Raw genomic sequence first — 23,987 nt, forward strand, 5'->3', positions numbered from 1 at the left:
ATGTTTTCAATGGAGCTAAGCTATACCACAAGAAAAACGAACTGAAATGCCATTGCATTATTAAACAGCCACTACAGAAGTAGAGCTCACCAATTTGTGTGAGCTCACCTGTGTTTTTCTGAAGACTGGAAGAAAGTTATTCTATCTCAAGACCGTGGCATAGGCTTCCTCTTAGTTAGAAATCCTCTTTCTTCACTGGAAGAGAATTACCATGAGTAACGAACAGCACAAGATGTTGGCAGACCTGCGGGGTGGTGGGAGGATGTAAGGTTCATAAAAGTTTCTAGGTTTTTGAAGTTATGAAGAAATACATAACAGTTCTCAAATATAAAACTTCAAGACACTTTCATTACCTTAATATTCACCTGTGACACACATATAAATTAATATTAAGAACGTTCACCAATGCAAATCTAAATAAGAAAGCTACTGAATAATTGCATCTGTCCCTCAAAATATAGGAACATATTCATATACATATACATAATTTTATATTATCACCGCTACAGTAACTAGCTACAAGACACCCCCAAAAAATGGGGGAAGGGGGGAAATCCTTTCTCTTTTCACAAGATTATTAAGTACCAATATACAATTTACAGTATCCTAAATACAGACACTGGTTTCTGTAGTATGTGAGATATTCAGTGAATGATTCAAAAATATGCACATCTGTGATTTGTACAGGTGTTGTGGGTGGGAAACCATCTCCCATAGGAAACCATATAGGACTATTTACAGCTGCAGCAAACTAGGCTGTCAGTATCCTGGCCCACCTTTCAGTACGTGATTACAAAACCGGAAGAATTTTATGCAAAGTGTGAACTTTTATGTGTCTTGTACTGAAACGTAACATGGTGTGCACAGCTCTGAAATCACCCTGTAGTCAATTCTTTTCCAAATTTCCAAAACTGAGATTTAAGGTTTGTTGCACTTGTCAGTTTGGTGGCTGTTTCTCAGATCCTCTACATAGTTACTGAACAGAGTGAGTAATATATATACTAATTATTGAAATGCATCATTTTTTGAGGCATTAGAGATAAATTGCCAGAGATAAGTAGGTCTGTAAAGATGAGTCAAGTGCTACTGTAGGGCTTTCTGTGAAGCTGCTGATGCCGTACAACACTTGCCCTGGCAGGGTGGGGTGCACAGGAGAATCTCCAGCTATGCAGCATCACCTGCACAGGGGCAGCAGGCGGGCATGCATCCCTAGCAGGGCTCTGTGATCCCCAAGCAGCTGCGGCACAGCGGGGCAGGAGCGGTGGGGACTTACCTCCCCCGGGAGGGAGACCCTGGCCATGCCAGCTGCCTGCTCAACTGGTGCTACTGAAGAGCTGAAATGTGGCCTGGAATCAAGCTGATTTCCAATATTGTTATTTAATTTTCTGTTCAAAGCATATTGTTGAGTGGATGGAAGAACACTCACTGCAATCCAGATCTTCAAATATTTCATGTCTCCTGTTAGGCCCAGATTTCTCTGAAGCTCATATTCAGACACCCAAGATTTTATGGAAGCTCAAAATAGCATCCCTGCCATCCCTGCCATCCCACGTTTGCAGGTGGGCTGCCATAGGAGCTCAACTTACAACACACCATCCTCCATGGGGGGCAGGACGGAAACAGCTGTGCTGAAAATTGTCCCACTGTGGATAGCAGGATGGGAGAAGGAAGAAGGCTCACAGAAGTCAAGGCTTGGCCATGAAGAAGTACGTGTGAGTGGGCTGTGAAGTGCTGCGTGCAGGAGCATACTGTTTTAAATAAGCATCAAAATGTCTGCACATTTACCATACACACAGTATGTGCGCATGTACGGTGGGCCTAATGTGACACAGAAGTATTGGATTTACTGTGCACATGCTGCAAAGCTCATCTATGTGCATGGAGTGGAAATATTGGGCATCTGGGGACCAGAACCTGGAGAAAAAAAGAACTGAGACTAGGAAGGCAAGAGGTCTGAAAGAAAAGCAAGGGCAAAACTGGAGACACATCCCTCATATGTCAAAACTTTCCATGACCCAACTATCAAAAATGCCCACTAAAAATCTGAATACTGGTTGGTAAGTACTCTGCTTGCTCCTAACTACCAACTGTATAAAACTGTATAAAACTGGGGCAGTCATTCTAAGAAACAAGATTGTTAGAAGCTTTTAGAAGGAAATACAACACCTTAATAGTACCTCCCATACTGAAGGATATATCACTACCACAATGATTAAACACTGCTGGGGTTGACAGTGACAGTTGACAACTCTATTGAAACTAACCTCCATTGTCTTTATGGCATAGACATGTCTGTTCACACTGGAAATGGCTTTTCCATTTCCTTCTCCTCTATTTGGCAAAAAACATTTTTTTAACATACTTTCAAGTTTGGGATAATTAGAGCATTGATTCTGAAATCTGAGCCATAGGGGGCTAGATAACAGGGCTGTAGTTTGTGCGCAGCCTTGTTGGGTTTCGGGCTCCATAGCCCCATATCTGATTGGAGATTTAGGACCTCTAAGTGCATGTTCACACAGGAATAGTCTGCTGGGGAAAAATCATAGCAAGTGCTAGAAAATACTGGTACATTTCATAAGGAGGGGAAGACTTGCATTTTTATCAGCTGCAGTCTGGACTCTAATGCTCTGCCTGACGTACAGCACACCACAAAAAAACCTGGAAGTCTGGATTACAGAATTATTGTACCCTCTGCCTTTTGAACTGGAAATCACTTGCAGTCACCTCCAAGATACTGTAATTCAAGAAAGAAAGATAACCCAGGAAAGCATACACAGAAATCATCTAGTTTAAAAGCAATATTTACTAAATGCTATTTATTTTCCTCTACAAGTTCCTGTAACTGTGCTAAACTAGTATGTAAGCTATGAAAAACAATGCCCCACATGTTCACTTACGGTTCCATTTTTTTTCCAGAGAATAGTCTTTCTACAAATTGTTGCTTTACTCGTAAGCAAATGATCTCTACAAGAAGAACTGATTCAATTCATGAATCATAAATACTGTGTGAGTTCTAGTCCACTGTGTTTAAAAACCTGACACCTTTGTCAAAATAGTTTGATACAATCTGGTACATCAAGGGTTAGCTGATTCCTATAGCTCACAGGACTGATCTGGATTAAGAAAGAGGAGGAAAAATGATGCAAAAGGGGCTGTGCAGGGTGCAGGGTGTGAGCTGAAAAGGCCAGGCAAGTCTGAGTACATTTATTTTGGGTTTGGTTCTGCAGACTAATAACGTGAGTTCAGAGGTGATGGTCAAGGTCATGAAACATCCTGACCAGTATGTCCTTTTGGGTGATGAGTTTGCAACAGAGTCAGAATCCTGCTCACACAAATCAGATCCATACTTAGGAGTTCAGAACAAAATGTGACTGTAAAGTCATAAAATGTTTACCCCCAAATAAATGTGATTTGGTTTTCAATTGGTGAATCTCAGGGGAAAAAACAATGTACAAACTGAAACATAAGAGTAAATTTTGCCTTCATGACAGAATTGTTTGCTTTTCAGCTGGAAATTTAACAAAAGATGTGGAGTTATGTAAAACAAAAGCTTCTATAAGTCATCCTGCTCAAAGATACTTATTTTGTGCCTAGGGCATACCCATCGAAGCAAGATTTTCCATTAAGTAGCTGTTGGAGACAATTCTTTTTAAGATGGCATTTATACAGTTTCTATTCATCTGATATCCTACATGCAACCTATTCACAGGAAATTTTGTCTTAAGTACTGTGGAAGTACCTTGGAGACTGGAACTGGGAAATCCAAGACAGATTTTGGGGCTGGTTTGAAAATGCAAAATCACTGCTGGAGGTTGCACTGTGGTCACATGGGGAAAGTCTCTGGGTGCTTGTTCAGCTGCACAGGCTCTGGAATGATAACGTAACTGAACACCCCAAAATTTAGAGAATTTTTTTAATTTAAAACTTTATTTCCTATAAGGCAGACATGTTTTTTTAAAAAAGATGGTCCTTTTTGCATGGGAGAATGTTGGTATCGGAAAAGCTTCAGTCAAGTAGCAAAGGCATAACAAGAGTGATTCTGGACTTGCAAAATCTCATCAGTTGAATTGCTTCAAAACCAGAAGCCGAGCCAGCTTGTCACAAGACACCACATTGCTGCATCCTACCGCTCAGATTCCAAACCAGCAGTAAAATATTTCAGGTTTGGGGAGGCTCCAGCTAGTGTTTCCAATACAAAGTTTGTTATCCATGCAGTTTTGATGCACCTGGAGTCCCCTGATTTATTTCACGAAGTAGCAGCCATCACCAGAGGTAGCAGCAAGTCCTGAGAGAAGCCTGAAACATGGAGTGCTCCCCAAATCCAGCTCTGTGGGTCTACGTGGACTCTGGTGAACAGTGGAGCATCAAGCTATGATGGATCGGGTTTGGTGGCCACGGTGGTGCACTCCTGAGCACCAACTGCCACTGTAAATGCTTTCAATCCTCCCTGAGCTCTGCCTTAAAAACCAGAGCTGCCCCAAAGCCACCAGTTCACCACACCAGCGATTATTAACTCTCTGGCACCGGAAGCTGCAGCTGATGTTTAATGAACTTGCACAAAGCCTGCTCCCTTTCTTACACGCCAAGTCAAGCAGCACATCTGCGGAGTGTCCCTTCTCAAAATCCCTGTTCCCACAAGTGCAGCTGTCTGAGTAGATCCCAGCTTTAGGATTAAGGTCTTGGGGAGGCTCAGGATATGGCCCATGCAGTGAGGCAGGCTCCTGCAGCCATTTTACTTCACACTTCCATACCTCTGTGTCAAAGACTGTCTCTGTACCTTTGCAAATCCCTTCTGAAAATGTCTCCTTCTCTGCTGGCTGCTCAAATGCTCTTCTTCCAGCGTACCCTCTGACAGGTCCACTCATTGCCGATTTGGTTCTTGCTCACAGCTATTTCTACATTTCTGTGCTCTCTGCCCACCTTCCCTGGCACTTGACTGGGAGTGTGGTGCGAGGAAAATGTAGTGAAGGCATTCAAGGCAGGCCCATTACCCTTGACACCCAACCTCCTTCAAAACCCGACTCATATCCTTTCCTTTTGTTCACAAACCTAATTCAGAATAGCTGATCTAAAAGGTCAAAAGCAAAGCAAAGAACGAGCCCACAAAATCCAACAGCTTAAATGAACTTTCCACCTTTCCACAATAAAGCATTCATAAGCACGGTAGCTAGATACTCCCACTATTAATGATTCACTAGGAATGCATTCAATTAGTAATAAGTGCTAGTGTCATGTCAATAGTACATCTAAATTGAGCTAATTACATTACCTGATGCCTCATATTTTATGCGTATAATTTATTCCCCATGGAATAAACCCTTGGCTTTTCTCCAAAGTCATGCAAACAGGCCTGGTAGTTTACTCTCCACTGGAACAAGAACAGAGCAAAATCCTTTACACCCCATCCCGGTCGGCACCTCCAGATCTGCCCTGTGGCCCACCATGTGCAGGAACTGTGACATTTCGCAGTATTTCTTGTGCACAGGGCTGTGAATGGTGCTTCTGCCTCATGTTTGCCCTGTGCTCTCACTCCTTAGCCTGAACCTCTGCGGTAGCTGCAAGCCACAGCGTCTCACCCTCAGTAGGAGCAGGGCCACCACAGACGTGTCGTTTGCCACAAACACCTCTAGGAAGGAGCTAGTATTGCTCTTGCTCAGTATTTCTGTGTTGCTTTAATATTATCTTAACTCTCTGCAAGTTGGCGTGCCCTTTGAAGGGTTTCCAGACATTCAAAAACACACAAAACTTTCTGAGGTGTCATCCCTGCCTAGGCTTAATCCCAAGCCATGTTCATGTCCTGAGTAAACTGAAATAGGCAGTTTCCAGAAGCGATGTCCTTCTCTACAGAGTGTGAAAACATTGTTCCCAGTAGGGAAAAATCTTCAAACCATTTTCAAAAGATTTTTTAATTGAAAACAAGGACATGTCTCTTTGTAAATATTTTGGCTTAATTTCTTCACTCTGACCAGATGTAGTTGCTTATGTCTTTGTATCCCTGTCTGCTCATTGCCCACCTTTAGTTTAAGATAAGAGAGATGTGCAATAGAGACAGTCACACTAAGTTCAGGAACCTAACTTTAGTGAATAATTTATCCCAGACAATTACCCTGGACTTTTTCTATAGTCAGTGGAAAAAGATACTTCCAGGCATATATTCAAATCACTTAAATTAGTTTTCTAAGGTGGCACATCAGATGCAACCTTCTTATTTGCATTTGGTGCAGTGATTTGCTTTCAAAGTAAAATTCAGAGAGCTTATGTACACAAACATCTTTGTGCATAGTTTATCATCTCTCTTCTTACAGTTCCTTGATAAATGTAAGTCTAAACACGGTACCTTTTGCCTAATATATTAAAATACAGTCTATTGAATATAAAATGATGGAACTGTATTGCTGAAGACATGCTGCATCACATCCCTCAAACAGGAATACATACCCCAGAGAAGGTAACATGACACAGCTGTGAGGATTCCAGGACTAGCCATGTAGCTGGAACATGGCCTAGAATTTATGCATCTTCCACTAGCACTGCTTTTTTAAACAGATCTCCTGTGAAACAGTATGTCCACCTAGACAGTGGAGTACATTTGCCTAAAGGCTCTGTTCCCCACCTGTTTCTGCAGATCTCCTCACAACTACATGGCAAAGACATCTATGCTCTTAATTAGCTGCTCTGATTTACCACACACGTATTGAACTTTCACTGGTGAAACTCTCCTGGGGCTCTGAGTGGGACTTCATGCTCTCCTGAATTAGCACAAACTCCGTGAGGGACAAATTGCTCATGAAGGCAAGAGGATGAGTTTTAGACGCTTGGAAATTCAGCTGTGCATGGAGGAATAAACCCTGGGGACTTTGAAACATACTGTGTGCTACAGATACCTGGATATCTTACAAGGGTTCAAGAAATGCCCTCCTTAGTAGCATGTTTTATAGAACAAACATCAACTTCAGCTGTGGAAAGAACACCAAAGAGCAAATTTCCACAGCTGCTGTGAGCTGCCTACTGCCTGTTGCTGAGGGTCACGTTCTGGACCCCCCAAAACCAAGGGCTTTCTGGTGTTGTCTGCAGTGGGGCTGGGATTTTTCTGCAAGTGTCCTTTCCTCTTGGGTGCTGCTTCTCCGAGTGCTGGAAACAAAGGAACGAAGTGCTTAGAGTAAGTGACTCAAAACACAGGAGAGGTTCAGAACATGTTAACAAGAAAAAACATTCAGCAGGGAGTCTACAGAAAAATCTGAAGGAAGCCTTGACATAAAACAAATCCAATACCCATCCCTACCAGGGTCTCACATTACAGTTGTACTGACTGACATATTATAGCTGGCAAAGATTAGTGCTACTGTAAAAAAAATCTATCATGTTTGACTGTTCAAATACTCATGGAAATAATTTTTTTAAAGCTTTCTATTCAGAATTGACTACAAACACAATACGATTAAATTAATACTTATTTTTACTTTAAAATACTGGCACCACACTAGAAGTGAATGAATTACTCTTTCACTTTAATTGAAATAATAGGAAAAATATCATAGACTGGGGAATAAAAGCATATTGTTCTAGGGAAACAGTTTTCAATGTAGTTTTATTGTGTCTATTTTGCTGTCAATTTAGCAACTTACGGACTTCATAATAAAAATATTTTATTTGATTTATCCATTCTACCTGCGATTATGAATCTTGAGGTAATGCTGCAAGGTCAGGGAAGTTTAGGAATCCAGTCATCTCAAATGAATGTCAGTTAGCTAAGAGGTGCTCAAGGAGGCTCTATCAATAATAAAAGCTCCAGGCAAATGTATAATGCAAGCCCTTCAGATCACAACACAGAGTTCAAATTCTCTTGAGAGTCATCTGAAGAAGAGATGTTTTGTTATAATGAAGAGAATATAAAATATAGTAACAGAAAGAAAAATCTATATTGTGCATTCTATATGTGATTGTATGTGACAGTATAGCTGTTGCTACATAAACAAGAGCAAGAGACACCTATAACAGAGATAGTGAAGACTGCGAAAGAAATACCATTTTCTAACCTGCATATTTTAATATTTAAAAATTGCAGAATGTGTAAAAAGTCCAGATAGACTCTATTATATGCCTCGTGATGATTTAAATGTAAACAACACAGTTTCATTACTGCCTAATCCTTCATCTGAGTTAGCAACAAAACTGGCTTCCAAGAGAGCATAAACAGAAGTGTTTAATCACCAGTATATAATATGTTCAAATCAATTTACAAATGTCATTAAATGGTCTCTGTGATTTTACTAGTTAGGAAAATAAAAAAATTTCTGTATTTTATTAATGGAGTCATATAATAAATTAACTGGATAGTAGGATTAAAGTACAGAATTTTCTGGTTCCTAAGCCAACACTCAGACTACCATTAGAATATTATTTTGTTTGGGATGAATATCGAGAGATACAGATGGGCAGAAGTTATGCTCATGTTTTTTGTTTAAGCACATGCAATTCCACACTATTATCAAAAGATGTATATTCAGCCCCTATTTTTCCAGACCATGGATGGGTCCTCTAACTGCTTGACCTGAGTAAGCCAGCTGTGGCCACAGATACAGAACAAATTCAACCAGGGCTGGATAAAGAGGCAGCTCCTACGGTTCAAGAACGTGGCAAACTCTACTCTTCCCTTTCCCCTCCCTGGCAATTGCTTCTGTTTTACATGCAGAGTGGATGGCGCAGGTGTGCAGTGTGGCTGGCACCCAAAGGCTTGCTTCTGCTGCCAGGTCATCTGAGCTCAGGGGCAGCTAGCGCTGATGGAAGCAGGCTTGGTCTGCCATGGCTGGGGTGGATTTACTGAGGGATTTACGTAGTGTGGATTAATGGGGGTGGGACCTTGGCAGACATGTCAGCTCACATATTTTATGCATCCAGCTCACACATCTGGCCCATATTTCCACCAGCTGCATCTGGTGTGTGGGCTTCAGGAGCAGGAGGCTGGCTGTGGTGCTCAGATGTAGCCTAGGACCGTGCATGTCTTTTTGGCCATGGCCCAGCACCTGAGCTGACATGGGGCAGTGTGCCTGTGTCTTGTGACCCAGCATGGCAGGGAAAATTGCACCTGTGCCATGTGGGAAAACTGCAGCCATCCTGCTGTACAGGGCAGCCACCCCACTTCTGTCCTCTCCCATCCCCAGAGCACTTTGGGCCGTGGGTCATGTCAGGGTTGCCTTGTCTTTGCCTGTGACAAACTAAGCCTACATTAATGTTTTTCTGGGGTCCCCACTGACAGCTTGGTTGGTTTTGTGGTATCAAGAAGCGGTGTAAAGATCACTTTTGAGAGAGACTGTGGAGTTCAGCTGCTTTTGTCCCAAAATAAGAATGCATTTTTTGTTCTCTGTACTGACTTTCAAGAAGGCAGAGAGGTACTTCAGGTGAAGATCTGAGTATGTTCAAACGCTGAGGACATATTGGGCCCATCCATTTGGGCATTTTTCAAAAGGATTTTGTTGCCTGTGGACACTTGTAGTTTCATTCTCGAAAGACAACAAATACTAAAAACATTTCTCATTTTAACTACTAAGGAACAAATATTTGTATTAATATTTCCTATTACTCTTTTTAATAACAATCCACAAGAAAAAAAGAGTGGAAATTACTAGGGGTGCCATTCATCTAAATGAGTTGTCTTAAGTCAATCAGAATTATTTAAGCCTCACTCCAGTTCTTGTCCTTGAACCCACATGGCATTTTCTTGGGCAACTGTTAAAACTTCAAATTGGTTTAGTTATACCAGTCTCTTGTCTTATCAGCTTAGTATTTTTAAGACAGAGAAAGTCACAGACATATCTTTTAAGGTAAACTGCCCCAAGAGCTTTTATCCCTGTACAGGAAAGGACAATGGGAGGCTGTATTCGCCAAAGCACATGAGAGGTCATCTTCTCAAATCCCATGTGGTTTGTCTGCTGGCTGCTCTTTAAAGAAAGGCTCCTATCCTGGTTTTGGGAAATGGAAAGAGTTTCTCTCCTGGGATCTAGTTAGAGGTTCATGATACATTTATGTCATAGGGATCAGAACAAAGCAAAGAACAGATGTTTCTAGCCTGGCTCAAATGCTTGGGGAATGTCCAGACTGGTGAGATATCCAGGAAAGACTGCTTAGAAAGCTGTATCTTCCCCTTTACCAGCATGTGGAAGAAGGCCAAGCTTCTATCTTGGTCATCTAGCTTTGATATTTTTAGGTCTTTATGCTTTAGTTATTAGAGCTGGTCCTAACATGAACTTGTGAGATGGAACTTCACCTAGGCATGTGAGTTTGGGAACAAACCTGTCAGCTTACATCTGCTGTTGCAAAAACCATGGTTTCTATGAAAGCAAAATTACAATATAACCATAATCCTAGTCAAGGGCCTATGTAATCTATGAAATCTAACATAGACTAACTACATGGACAATAGGTCCATGTGAATATGCAGAATGATGAGGTTTTCACAGCACATGGTAATATATTTACCTCATTAAGAGTAGAGACCATGTCAGCCAGACCCCTGCACCTAATAAGTCCTGACAATCAAGTGGGTTACAGCTGTCAAAATACTGATAGTACTGATAAACAACTGATTTGGTTGTAGAATTTCAGGTTGCAATGTTCTAAGGAAACTAATTAAATTGGCATTTCATAGCATCTGGGAATTTAATTTACTCCTTCCCTACTTCATTTCAAAATTCTTGAGGCTGTCACCAACTAATCCCTTATGTACACTTTGCATCTGATGGCACGTGCATGAGAGAAAAGCACTAAAGGTTTAGTCATTTGCCAGTAGGGCTGTGGAAAGGCAGATCTTTGTTTCAAATGAAACATTTTTTTTATTTTTTTTAATGTCTTTATCATTCCTACTTGCAGCCATTACAAGTTTTAAATGCTATGCTTCAATTATAACTGCTCTGGGGGACCCGAAGAGCACTTCCATGGCCTGAATGTTTTGGGCTGCATGTTGCAAATCCATTTCAGAAGAATCCATTCAGAAGACCTGAGCAAATCCTAGCCTTCTTCCCTAGCCCTACTTTTCAGAGGTGCTGAGGCCAGAAGGGACCTCCATCAATTTCCAACACATGCTCTGTTCTGAATGCAGCCGTCACTGGGGCCCAAATGAAGGAACATGCCACAGAGTGCCTCTTCCTCATAGACTACATCAGCCTTTAAAACATCCTAAAACACAGGATTATGAAGACAACTGATTTTTTTCCCCTTAAGGCAGAGATAAAGCAATTCAGAAACCATTGAAGCAACTGACAGGATGTTTACAAAGAAAAATGCATTGTGGGGAGACAATCTTTCACATACCACCATGGACATGTCTTTTAAAGTGTATGAGGAAGTTCTTCATCACTTTTAACATGGAAAAAAGCAATTTGTCTGCTTTTTTCACCACTCATATCTTGACCCCTAGTTCAGAGAGAGATTGGATCTAGGAACCAAAACTCCATGTTTACAAGCAGGACTATAAAACCCACATAGCCATCGGTATTAGATACGGTTTTGGTGTCCATGTTCCTCTGGCTCATCTAAAAAAATTAAGGCATTAATAATTAAATAATTAGCATCAAGCTAAAGAAAATTCCAAATGTAAAAGCTTCCCTAAAGATGCTTACTGAGGATCCCTGGCTGTGATTGCCTTTGGCTATATTACAGCCATTGCTTGTTTTGCAGAGCTTGAACGTCTGTAAGTCTGAAAAATGGTGCTGACAGGAAAACTTAAATGTAACGAATGCCATATAAAAAAGAGCTAGCTCTGTAACAGCTATTGTCTTGTTTCCACTGTGACTTAAAATGAGAAATGAGGAGGAGGTTTAGGCTGGGGTTAGTGAGAGATTCTTCACTTAAAAACATAATTAGGATATTGAAAAGTCTAACAAAAGATGACAATTCAGACAGCATGGAGTTGAACAGCAGTGAGTGGACAGCACTCTGGGGCATGGCTAATGAACAGCAGTCCAAAGAAATAGGAGGGATTAGAAAGACCAGCAGTTCTCTTCATACTAATTTCCCAGATTTCTGTATACTCTTTGGAATGGCCATTATTATTAATTAAGCTCTTGCAGCTTCTTTTGAACTCTTATGTCATAATCTTGGCTAAGAAACACCTTAATTAAACATAATACGAGAAACATGGCATTATTGAGGTTACTTTTCAGGCTACAGCTGCACATGTGTACCTATGCTGAAGTCCTTAAGAAATGTTAAAATTGCAAAGTAACTGACCGTTTATTTTAACCTTTCCTCTAATCATTAGAACTCCATTGTTTCTGCTTAAATACCTCTCATCCTGGGCACAAGAAGAGAAAGGGAAATAGCTGACACTGTGGACCAAGTGCTTCTAAACTGAAACTGTAAGGGTAAAAGTACAGTGGAGATTTAAGGGGAGTAAGATCCACGCTGCAGCAGAATGGTGGCACAGGTCTGTAGGTCTTAGTCTGTATTAATCTGCTAGTAACTCATGGTGTCAGCCTGTGCAGTGCCTCTGGCAAGTGGCCATGGTCTTCACTTCTCCTTCCTCTATTGTTAAACAAAACAAACAAACAATAATAAAGGAAAGAGAGGGCTAAATCTCTCTGGAAAAGAGCCACACTCCAAAACATGTTTGGAGTCTGGTCACCTTTCTTTGCACCCTGATTTGAATCAGCTTTCTTAGGGCTTTGCTCCCATACCATGACCAGGGTTGGAATGGGTCCAGCACCCTAGGAGGCTGTGGTAGCCTTGCTCTGGAGTATGTCTATGTTGGCAGTAATCTGATTCAGACTGTCATGGGGGTTTCTTCAAACAGTATCTGATTCTTAACTGAAGATACAGCCTCATTTTAACCTCAAATACTAGCGCTGGAATTTCTAAAGATCAATGGAATTATTTTAAAAATTCTTTATTACATTGGTATAAGGGAAAGAAAGATCCAATTAGAATATAAATCACTGAAAATTAACTGTTCTTCTTTGCTCCTGTAACTCACTAAAGGGGTGGAATAAAAGCCTTCCCAGGACGGGAATGCGGCACTTTAAACTTTACTGGCATGAAGCATTTATTTCTAGACAAGTTTAGCGCATTTCACTTACAGAAGATTGTAGCCACCATAAATGTTTAAATTTTGCAGTTAAAAACATTTTGTATGTCTAAATGCAACACCTAACACTTCCGCTGCAGATATTCAAAATCTTTGAATAACCACTTTTATTTAGATGCCAAAATACAGATGTAGCAGCAAAAATTAATCACTCAGGTTTTGGTATCTGTACTTCAGACTCCAATTCCTATCTAAGCTATACTTAGAAGAGAAAAAAAAAATCCTAAAACCTGAGCCAAATCTGATTCATTTGGAATTTTCTTGCACGTAGTGTTATTAACAGATGGATGATAATTGGAATGGGAAACCAAATTGGAGATTGAGAAAACGACTCAGAGAGGAGCGTGAGAAATTAAGTATGAAGAAGAGAGTGAAAGGATGAAGACAAAGGAAATAAGATTAAACAGGATAAGGTCTGGGACAAAAATCCTTTCTGGCCAGACCTATGGAAACTGAAGGCATAGTGATTATAATTTTGTTTGTAGGTTGTCTCTGAACCACTGCCAACATCAGATAATTTAGCCATGGTTGGAGTTTAGGAATGACTTACCTTTTTCCTCTGTGGAAGGAAAATCACTTTGTGATACATTCTGTACAGCCTTTCATTGGATTCAAACTGTTAGCTGAAGGTGACATCTGATAATGGCAGATATTAACTTTTGGGGTCTGGCCACAACACAACGAAATCAGAAGAATTAGCAGAAAGATATACATCTTCAGAAAGTCTGATTTTAAACACATATTCATGCAAATATAAAGATAGCACTCATGTAATCAGAATTCAGGGTGGGGGTGGGGGGTGGGAAGAACACGTGCAAGAGTGTACACGTAGGTTTTAAAGTACATCAGGAAGATTCAAACAAGTGGAAGCAACCATAATGAGTGAAACAAGGAAATGAAAAGCATTCACAAAATGAATAGCAGTTTAGGACTATTTTGACAGCCCCTTTGGAAAGAAATGGTGAACCACTGTAAACTGAAGAGTAAACCATGAGTTGTTTAAGTAGGTGTTTAGTATAGGGGTTGCTAGTTTTGTTGTATTGGCAGTCATTGCCTTCCATCACAAATGGAAAATCTGACTCTCTCTGAGAGTGGGAAAAGCCTCCTGCCTCAGGGCACGGATAAGAGCCAACTGGGATAACTTCATTTCAGGTGGTTTATGACCATTTGGCGATGGGGTGCAAGTAAAAGGAATCTCACAAGCTTGGCTATAAACAGTCACAGGGCTGGAAAAACTGTCTTTGGTCATATGGAGTTTGGGATAGTGATCTTGGAGAACACGGGAAGAAGCATACTCAGTGAGATGAAAACTAAACCCATGCATACTTCAGCGTGTGTGTTTTAGGGCACTGTATTTCTGCAACTGTAGGAGAGCTGCTGTCCCTCATGGTGAGAGGCATCTCTGTGTTTAGACATCAAGCCCCAGAGGCCTTTGTCTCACTTGCAGCTCTGTAAATTATTTCCTTCTAAAATAATAATGAACTTTAAATGTCAGGTCGCTTTTTTTTTAATGCTGATACAATTTGTTCCAATTTGTCTCATGCTGTAGAACTTGTCCTGTGTCCGGTCTCTTATGTCCAAACTGAGCATGATGTTTCAGCATTGGGAAGCTGAAGTAGACAGTACAAGCAAAGAAAATGTGAAACTATTATTGTTTCAAACACATCACTAAAACCATCTTGGAAAACAGTCCAGGCTGTTCCAACTTTGCCCTTTCAGCCAGTGGAGATGGACACCAACAAAGGGAAAAAAAAAAGAAAAAGGGTCTGTACTCCTGGGCTCTGCATGACTGCCATGTCTGCCACCACCCTGTGCTCTCTTCACTCACACTTAACACCAGATGGAGGGCTCTCTGAGACCACCACCTGCTTTGACCCTTGCCTTCAGCTCCTTCTGAACACAGATCCTGACACAACATGCTTTGTATAGGTGGAGCAGTTTCACAGATGTATATAGTACCCCAATTTTCTAAAAATAATCAAGGACAGGAAATGCTGAGTTTAACTTCTTCCCCTCTGTCTAGCACAACATTCAGTGGCCTAAGTGAAAATGAGAGTCTTAAAGCAGTATCTTTGATACAGATGCTCAAGGGAGTGGTTTAGTAATACATACCATATTTTTATTTGGTAAGAAGTCCAGATTTCTTAATGTCCTGTTACATATCTGAAGCATTATGCACACATGCCTGACCAATTTGTTTAAGTCTATACATCATGCTGTTTCATCACTTACTTAAACTCTGAATTATTTCCCAGCCAGATTTTATTGTCAGATGTACCCAACTATCCATGTGAAGGGCAAAGCAAAGGAAACATCGCTCTTCGCCTTTCTCCTTTCTACCATAGAAAACAATAGCTTCATAACTCTGAAAGCAAAATACCTTTGTTCTTGGTGCTGTTGTCATGAAATATATTGCCATGAAGTTTGCTTAACCAAACTAAAGTTGAGATTTCAGGATGATTCTCATCTCCTAAATATGCAACCAAAAAAAACTGAGAAAAGTGAAGATCTATTATAGCCAACTGAAGAAGTATCTTTAGGTTTGCTAAAAGTAATCAGGAAGGGATGTTAGACTAGTCCTGCAGAATTATTTTTTATAGAAGAACATTTTATAACATTTGTGGACAATATCAGTGTACCTGGCACCCAGCCAGCCAGGCTAACAAACGGCAACAGAGGGAAATCCTGGTGTGTGTTACAGACACTTTGCACTGCTTCAGCACTCCCAAGGCTAGTGTCACCAGCTAACTCAGGGGTTTTAAGTATTACTACATCTAGATAAGGACTTTTCCAGTGTGTTTGAATCTCTGTATAAGTGGTTGGAGCGTGGCTGAAAAACAGGCATAACCACTGGCTTCTGTAACACCTTTTTGAAATTTTTACCACTTGGCTATTGTTTCCAGCAAAAGAAGGCTAAAAGGATGTGGTATAGTCTTTCCTAAGCATATGGAAGTAAATAAAAGTAAGGAGAAAAAAAAAATCCAACAGAGAAAGTCATGAAGCAGGGCAAAGATTTCAGAAGAGGTCTGAATGCTGTTCTAACAAAGTAGATTGCAGTTTTTCAGAGGATCAGAGATGCTAATGGTAACTCTTTTAAATTGTATAGATGAGCAAATGGAAGAACATAGCACATATGCAGAAGGGCTAACCTGAATCAAGAAGTATCTTGTTATATCTGTATTTTGACATCAGCTGCAAAAGTAACATCAACAGATTATAGATTTAATAAAAATAACTGGTTTTCTCCTCTACATATATAACACTGATCAGCCTTTCATGCCTTCATTTTACAACTGCTGTGGTTCCAGTTTACCTTCTTGGCAATCAGAACAGAAAGGCCACTTTAAAACATCTGCATGCAATTTTTATAGACACTAGTGATTCATAAACTTTGATTTCAAAGACATTTCCTACAAGTCTTCTTGCTCCGCAGGACCGCATGAGTTTGCCCACAAAAATCCTTGATTTGTATCCAGAGTTTATCTCAAAATTTCTGTTGTCTTGGGGTGAAGTGGTTTTGTTATAGCTCAATTATTGAGAGCTATTAACTCAGCAAGTTCAAACAAATTCCTGAGCCAGGAAAGGGTCCTTTAACCATTTTTTCTTCAAAACTTCTTTTGTTCCTTTCACTAAATACTTCTGGATTGAAAAAAACAGAGAACAAATCGAATAATAATTCTAATAATATAGTTTGAACCTTACTCATGTTGTTTCCATGATGGAAACAGATAGATAAAAGATATACTAAGGTAAGGTGGTAACAAGTGAAGAAATAAAGTTATAGTGGGTTGGGATAAATTGTAACAAAGGTTTTCCTGACTACAACTGGGATAGATAAATATGCAAATAATAAAATGTTGATCTTGGCAATGCTATTACAAAAACATATATTAAAATTCTGTCAGGGTGAAACCACATATCAGTAATTTAAAGTTAAATGCATTATAAAATTCTCTTAAATATCAAACATGTGATTTTGTAATGTCTGCTGATAAAGACATTATGGGAACCCCAAAACCCTGTGGCTTGTTTGAAATAACTCTTTTGCTGAAGTTGACAGGAGCTTGTCTTAACTATGCTAAATTCATCCTTAGTACCACATCAGAGGAATTGCTTGGAAGTAAACAAAAGTGGAGGGAATTTCTAGCTGCTGTCATTGCTATGGGCTTATAGTAGAATCTAGTTTGTGTTCAGTGACTAAATATTTCTTTAAAAACTGTTACAGATAAAGAATGGGTCCACAGTTGCAAGATGTGTAATTCCAGTAATTGTTGGCTCCAGGAAAGCATTACAGGGTAAGGAGACATTGTGGACTCTTGAGTTTTTATTGGAGAGGTTTCAGGAATTGCTGTACATTCAAATGGAGTGCAATAAAAATAATCAAAATCACGGGGAAAAGGAAACTGTTCTCCAAATGCAACAGAGGTGTGCGTTTTATTTGGTGGGGTAAGGCAAGATCAGGTACAATCATATAGACATCTTTGTGGTTACTGTTTTGGAGAAGATTTTTATGGTATTAAACAAGCATAACTATGCTTTCAACCAGTTGTGGGATCTCACTCACAGTTCCAGTTATTCAAAGAAAAACCCCAAAGCCAAGATCAGAACTTTTTGGCTTTAGATAATTTGGTGTATCTTAAAGATCCTACCTTTTGTCACCTAGGTGAGTTAAGCTGAAAGTGAGCAGATTCTTCTACATTTTTTTAAACCTGTTCTTATGGGTGCCTTTCAGCAGGTGGAAATGAATCTGAAAGATGGGGACAGGAGTGTTACCAGGGTGAGACTTCTGGGTTTAGCTTGCGTGATTCATCTAAGACCTCTGCGACGTTACCGAAGTTATTTCCTGATGTGTATGAGTCTGGCTGAGAATTCGGTGCACACTGACCATTTCCAGAATAAAGTGATGAACTCACAGATCGTTGTCATACAATTAAGCATGTCAGATAGAAATGAGATCCAAAGAAATGTGAGCTCTTTTAGAAAGAGGTCACTTACCTCAGTTGCATGTTCAGCACAGAGGGAATTTCCACTGACAAAAGAAAATGTCAGTGGTGCAGATCTGGTTAATTCCCCAGTCATACCCAGACTTTAAAGTTTTACAGGGCTACACTAGTAGCTGAATAGTACTAGTACTATTAATTATAATTAATAATAATAAAATTATTCATTATTTATTTATAATTATTATTTATGCTTGGTGGTTATCCATATTGGTTATTTGTAGTTAATTTATAATTTATAATATTAATTGTTAAATGTTAATAATAATTAGTAGTAGTAGTACTAGTACTCAATAGTACTGAAGTTCTATTTCAGTGTTACCGAAACAATTACATGGTTTGGGATGGAAGAGGAAAACAGGACTTTACTCCCTAACTGTTCTGGGAACCTTTAGAAGTAAAAATGACTTAAATAGCCTTACAGTCACTTGAGCTGCATTTTGAAACTCAGTTCATATTTGATGCAGAAGCAAAGGGATGTTGGGAATAAGAATACTGAAGAGTGAGACGAGTCTCTCTCTGACACAAACAAATACTGAACTACCTGAAATGACACTCCTTTGCAGCTACCTGTAGACTTATTTTTAATTTACCTGTATCAGGCAAAATTCTATTCAAAATGATACATGTTTCTACAAGGGTTTTTGTATTATGAAAAGCCCCTGTAAAAACATATGTATCATTTTAAATAGAATATAAATGTATTTCATATCTAATATATGAAAATCATATAAACATATTTCATAATATAAAAGCCTTTGTTTGTGGCAGGGCTACACCTTCCAGGCAGAGCTGTAGGCTTGGGGAGACACATGCAGTTTGTACAGATGGCCTCATAGGAACAACATCTGCAGACACTGTTCCCTCATAGAACAGGGAACCGGTTGCTCGGAGGGATTTGGTCCCTAGGGTTTTTGCATGTTCACAGTCCTTATTTCTGCTGCTAGGACAATGGAGAAGGGTGTTGCTGGAATATAGCCCAGAGCAAAGAGATTGCTCAAACAGAGGATCCTAATGTTAAAATTCTGCGTTGCTGGAATTTGGGTTGGTAGTTGCCAACATCTTGGAATAGTTTAGTCTTCAATATGCTATCAAAATTGTTTTCGGTGGGATCATCTGGAATACAAAGATGTTATATTGTTTCAGTAAGGAGAAGTCCCATGGTATGATGAGAGAAGGTATCACTTTATTATACGGTGGCACAGGGTGGTCTCTTGAAGGAAGGTTATGGTGAATGAATTGGGATATGTATAACATGGAAGATTATTATTGCCTTGTTATGCCTTATCCTTTTTTTAATATTGTGCCTATAAGTGGCCACAGTCTTTCTGCTTGCCCAAACACTACATGGTCTATATAAAAATGAGCCAAAAAAGTTGTGTGGGTTAGCCTTAAAAACAAAGGGCAACTGCTTATCTATCCCTAGAAGCTGACCTAAGGAAGCTGCAGCCATTGCTCAGTTTCTGTGTGAGTGAAGGGACCTGCTGAGAAAGGGGACTGGTACTTCAAAACAGAGAAATGCGTGTGTGGGTGGGATGTCTTTTTCCTTCTTCAGTACAAGGGTATTTCTAAGTTGTGATAGAACAGTTTTTTAAATAAGCCAGAACTGTTCCTCCGCTCAGCCTATGACATACCACATTGACTTGGAATATATTAAAGATTAACATCCTGCTATTATTTTAAGTCTTGGATATCTCAGGTTTGTGACCAAGGGGAAAACTTCTGATGCACAGAAATGGTACAGGAAATACAGTGTCTTTGTTTCAGGGAGCTTGGCTTCTTTGGCTATTATTTACACTGAGGAGTTGTCTAACTGTTCAATTAAACTGCATAATTAATCAATTAAAGTGCAGAATGGCTGGAATACAGGACTGTTATACCCATGGCTACCTGAAGGGGCAATTGTTGCAGTATCTGAAAGACACAAGTTCTGTAAGGTCAAAAGATACTGGTTTGAAGCAGAGGGTTTCCACTGGTGAAGTGGAATATTTGCCTGGGGACAGGCAAGAGACAGATGAAAGGTATGTGTAGAGCAAAAAACATTACTTGGAAGGTCAGAGGAAAAGGGAATGTCTTCCTGAAAAAAAATGACACTACTAAAGGTAGAAATTTTGCTAGTAGCTCTATGCAGCTGATGATGAGCTGTGCAACACCTTTCAATACAGAATATATTTATGCCCATTTGGCAAATCAATACATAACCTTAGAAAATCACTCACTTTCTCTGCTATACAGCAAAGTATATGCTGTAAACTAGCACTGGACAATGGCAAACCATATGGAAAGCCAAACATGGGCAGGAAAACAAAATAGTCCATTTCAGACCTTTTCCCATTGCAGTTTTGGCTGAAGAAGTGAGAGATGATGTCAGGCTCAGCAGGTTCACAGAAGGAAGAGTAGGTTTAGTCGTACTGTGCTTCCATTTCTGTGCGAGATTTTATAATCACTACCTTGAAGCTTTCAAGTTCCCAAGAAGAGCTCAGGGGAGTATGATATTTAAGCCTAGACATCTTTTCTCATCTGGGTTTCCTGTCACAATGCCAGTGTCTGTGTGTGCAAAGTTCTGGCAGCCTGAAATACTTTGATATATTTTTTTCCCAGGCTTCAAAAGAAAAGGTAAACAATGGGCTTGTGACTCCAGGGCAGGCATCGGTAGCCAGGAGTTTATGAGGTAGCTCATCTTCTTTATGTTTTTGGCATCACTTTAAATATTTTGCTGTGTAGAAAGGATGTGTGAAGGAAAAAGAAACTCATTTAGTGGTTTTTGAGGCTGCAGGTTTGATGCCTAGAGGTTATTTCTGGTCCACACAGGTTTTCTGCTTTTGCTACAGGTAAAACAGAGGGCAACTCTGCATCAAAGACTTAAAACATCTATTTAAAACCAAAAAGTAAAGTCTAATTTTTAGAAGATCCTTGAAAGATATTTGGATCTCTTTGACAGTGCAAACAATATCTTAAGTAAAATGTTTGACAGGGGAAGGTGTTCAGCTTTAGTGCTTTGGATATTTAAATGTTTTAGATTTACTAACAGGGCAGTCATGAGTTCAATATGCGTATACTCTGCTTATTTTGTGTTATAATGCTGTTATATATTCTAGTAACCGTAATCTTGGAGCTGGTGAGAGCTACACATGAGAACAGATTTTAAAAACTGATTTTGTATTGTTTAGCATGGACGACCAATTACAGAGTCTGTAATTGTTCATTGACACTTCCTGTGAGTAATCTAATAATGTGGGGATGGGAGGGTGCCATTTAACAATGGAGACTGAAAAGGGAATACATATGAAGAGCAAGGAGATGTTATTAAAGATTTTTTCCAGCCTAGATAATTCCATGAAGAGAACTGCAATTTAGGGCAAAATGAGAAGAATCACCCTCAGAAAAGTATAAAGTAAAACCAGGAAATGCTTTAACAATATATTAGGGAGAACTTCTGATGGAAAAGCTTATACATGATGGTTTATTAATTTGGAGCTCAACACCTGATTTACTGAAAACTGGCAGGAGCAGTCTGGTCTGTTCAAATTGGTCCATTACACTTGTCACCATAGCAGCCTGCCAAGCCATTACAACTGCTGTAAGCATCAGTGCTGCTATATACGGCATAGGGTCTTTCTTCTTTTCATTTCTGCATACACTGAGTGTGAAATTGAGGTTATTTAAATATAAATAAAATACCAATCCAATACACTCTGGCAAAATAGACTAGATGAGCATGTAGCAAGTTGAACTTTCTGGTTTACATATCTGTTTCTGCTTAGGAAGTGGAAATCTGGTTTGTAATACAACTGTGAAAGAGGTAGACTGTCACAACGCTCTCCAAACTAGCTGGCTGCAACAAGGTCTTTTACCGTCACATACCAGCATATTCTTCATGCTAGTTCCTCTGCTGCCTTCTCCCAGTCTTTTCTCATCCAGGGCATGTGTTCTCTCTGCTTCTTTCTCCTTCTCTCTCCATTAGCTGCCCAACCACTTAACAGAACCAGCCACAGCTGCCCCTTATCTACATCAGCCAACCCACCGCCCCTGAAGCCAGCCCACAGCTGTATATTATGAATGCTTCATTCCTTTACAGTAGACCTTGTACTAAGCAGACCTTTGGAGAGGGGACAGCAGTCATAACAAATAATCAGTGCATTCGTCAAAGCAACAGATTGAGCTAGTAGAAAAATCTCTGTTAATAGAAGAACTTTCCTCTTTCCCTTCCACTTTTTTCTTTTCTTTTCCCCTCCTTTCTCTTTCTTTTTCCCTTTCCCTTTTCTCCATGTGTGCAGTTTCCACAAAAACATATTACTCTTCTAGAAAATGTTCTTCAGATTTGGAATTGCAGAGAAAGAGAAATACTAGTGACTTCAGTATGTTGTATCTGAATACCAGTAAAGTTTCAGTCGGTTTCTGCCAGAAATATTTCAGCCCATGATACTGTTGTCATGTGCTACCATGCTCAGTCCTCCCTTGGTTACCTGAGTTACATTATGAATTTTGTGTATCCTTTTGTCTCCTGTTCTTAGAAGGGCAATATAAACAGTCTAAAAAGACAGGCTTGATCTGGGTGCTTACAATTATTGTGGAGATTGAGATTTTGTTGCATTTAACAATAATTCAACATTCAATTTACATAATTTTTTAAGGTGGAAGATAGTGTCTAGAAAATGATCTGTGGCATCAAAGGTCTAAAGCCTCTCCGGCTGGATTAAGCCCTTCTTTGCTCCAGACTCTAATGTCTTCAATTCCCTTGACTTACATAGCCAGGGAACTCTTACACTTCACTTGAGATTACTGCATAATACATTCCATTACAATCATATTTCCATGCTCATTTTATTTAGTGCCAAGCGAAGAAAAATTCTGGCATCCAGCTTAGTGGTGTTTTCAATTGTTTCCTTGAGTATTTATGTAGAAACTTCACCTCAGAACAGACATTCAGGCAAGGTGAACAGAAGCTAATGCCAAGGTCCTCGGTCCTACCATTAACTCTCTATTTGCAAACGTGTTTGCACGCACAAAAATTACATCTCAATGCAGAAAAAATGTGTACTGATTGCATCAGCCTTGAAAGTCTGTGAGGACTAGATGATCTCCAGAGGTCCCTTCCACCCCTGACCATTCTGTGATTCTGTGAGGAATTTGACAGGGAGTAAATTATACAGTTCCCAGAAAGCTGCTGCTGCATCTAATTTGTTACGCAAAGTTTGAGGATGCAGCAGCTAAGAGCCTTCCTAAATTAGATAAGCAGCTAGAAGGGCCCCTAGGATGCGTGCAGTGGCTTTTCTTTGCATGCAGGCCACTGAAGAAAATGGATCACTTTTCCATAAAATCTCATGCTCACAAAATTTCATGTGTCAGTGTTAAGTGCAAAATGAGTCTCCTGAGATTCTGAGTTTTGAAATATTTGTGGAGATGTATAGGCACTTTTCACACAGCTTTATCTCAGCACTGTAAAACTCCCATGCTTTCTCCTGAATATTCTGTAACTGTATAAAACCCTGAAACACTTGAGAAGGATGCAGACCAGCCTGCTGTTGTAATGGGGGAGTCCAAACTACATCTGTTCTAAAATATCTATATATATGTACACACATACATATAGATATACACATGCATATAGATATACACACATACGTACATACATACATAAATGCAGTAGATTTGTTAGCCATTTCCCTCAGCTAAATATAGCATAGTAAGCCTGTTAGAAACCAGAGGTTTCCTCAGCCTTTTGGGGGGGACTCTCTTCCAAAGGACTTTTTAGTACTCTTTAGTTACCATCTCTCAGGCTTTCTTTTACTGTCTGGTCCTACTATTAATGGAAAAGAGTTTAATCAGCAGCTAAAGCTCCTTCTGCTTCTCTCTCCTTGAGATTTACGCATCAAAGAGCACTCTGCTACAACAGTAAAGGTCACTTT

Source organism: Falco biarmicus, chromosome 3, assembly GCF_023638135.1.
Source record: "Falco biarmicus isolate bFalBia1 chromosome 3, bFalBia1.pri, whole genome shotgun sequence".
NCBI lineage: Eukaryota > Metazoa > Chordata > Aves > Falconiformes > Falconidae > Falco > Falco biarmicus.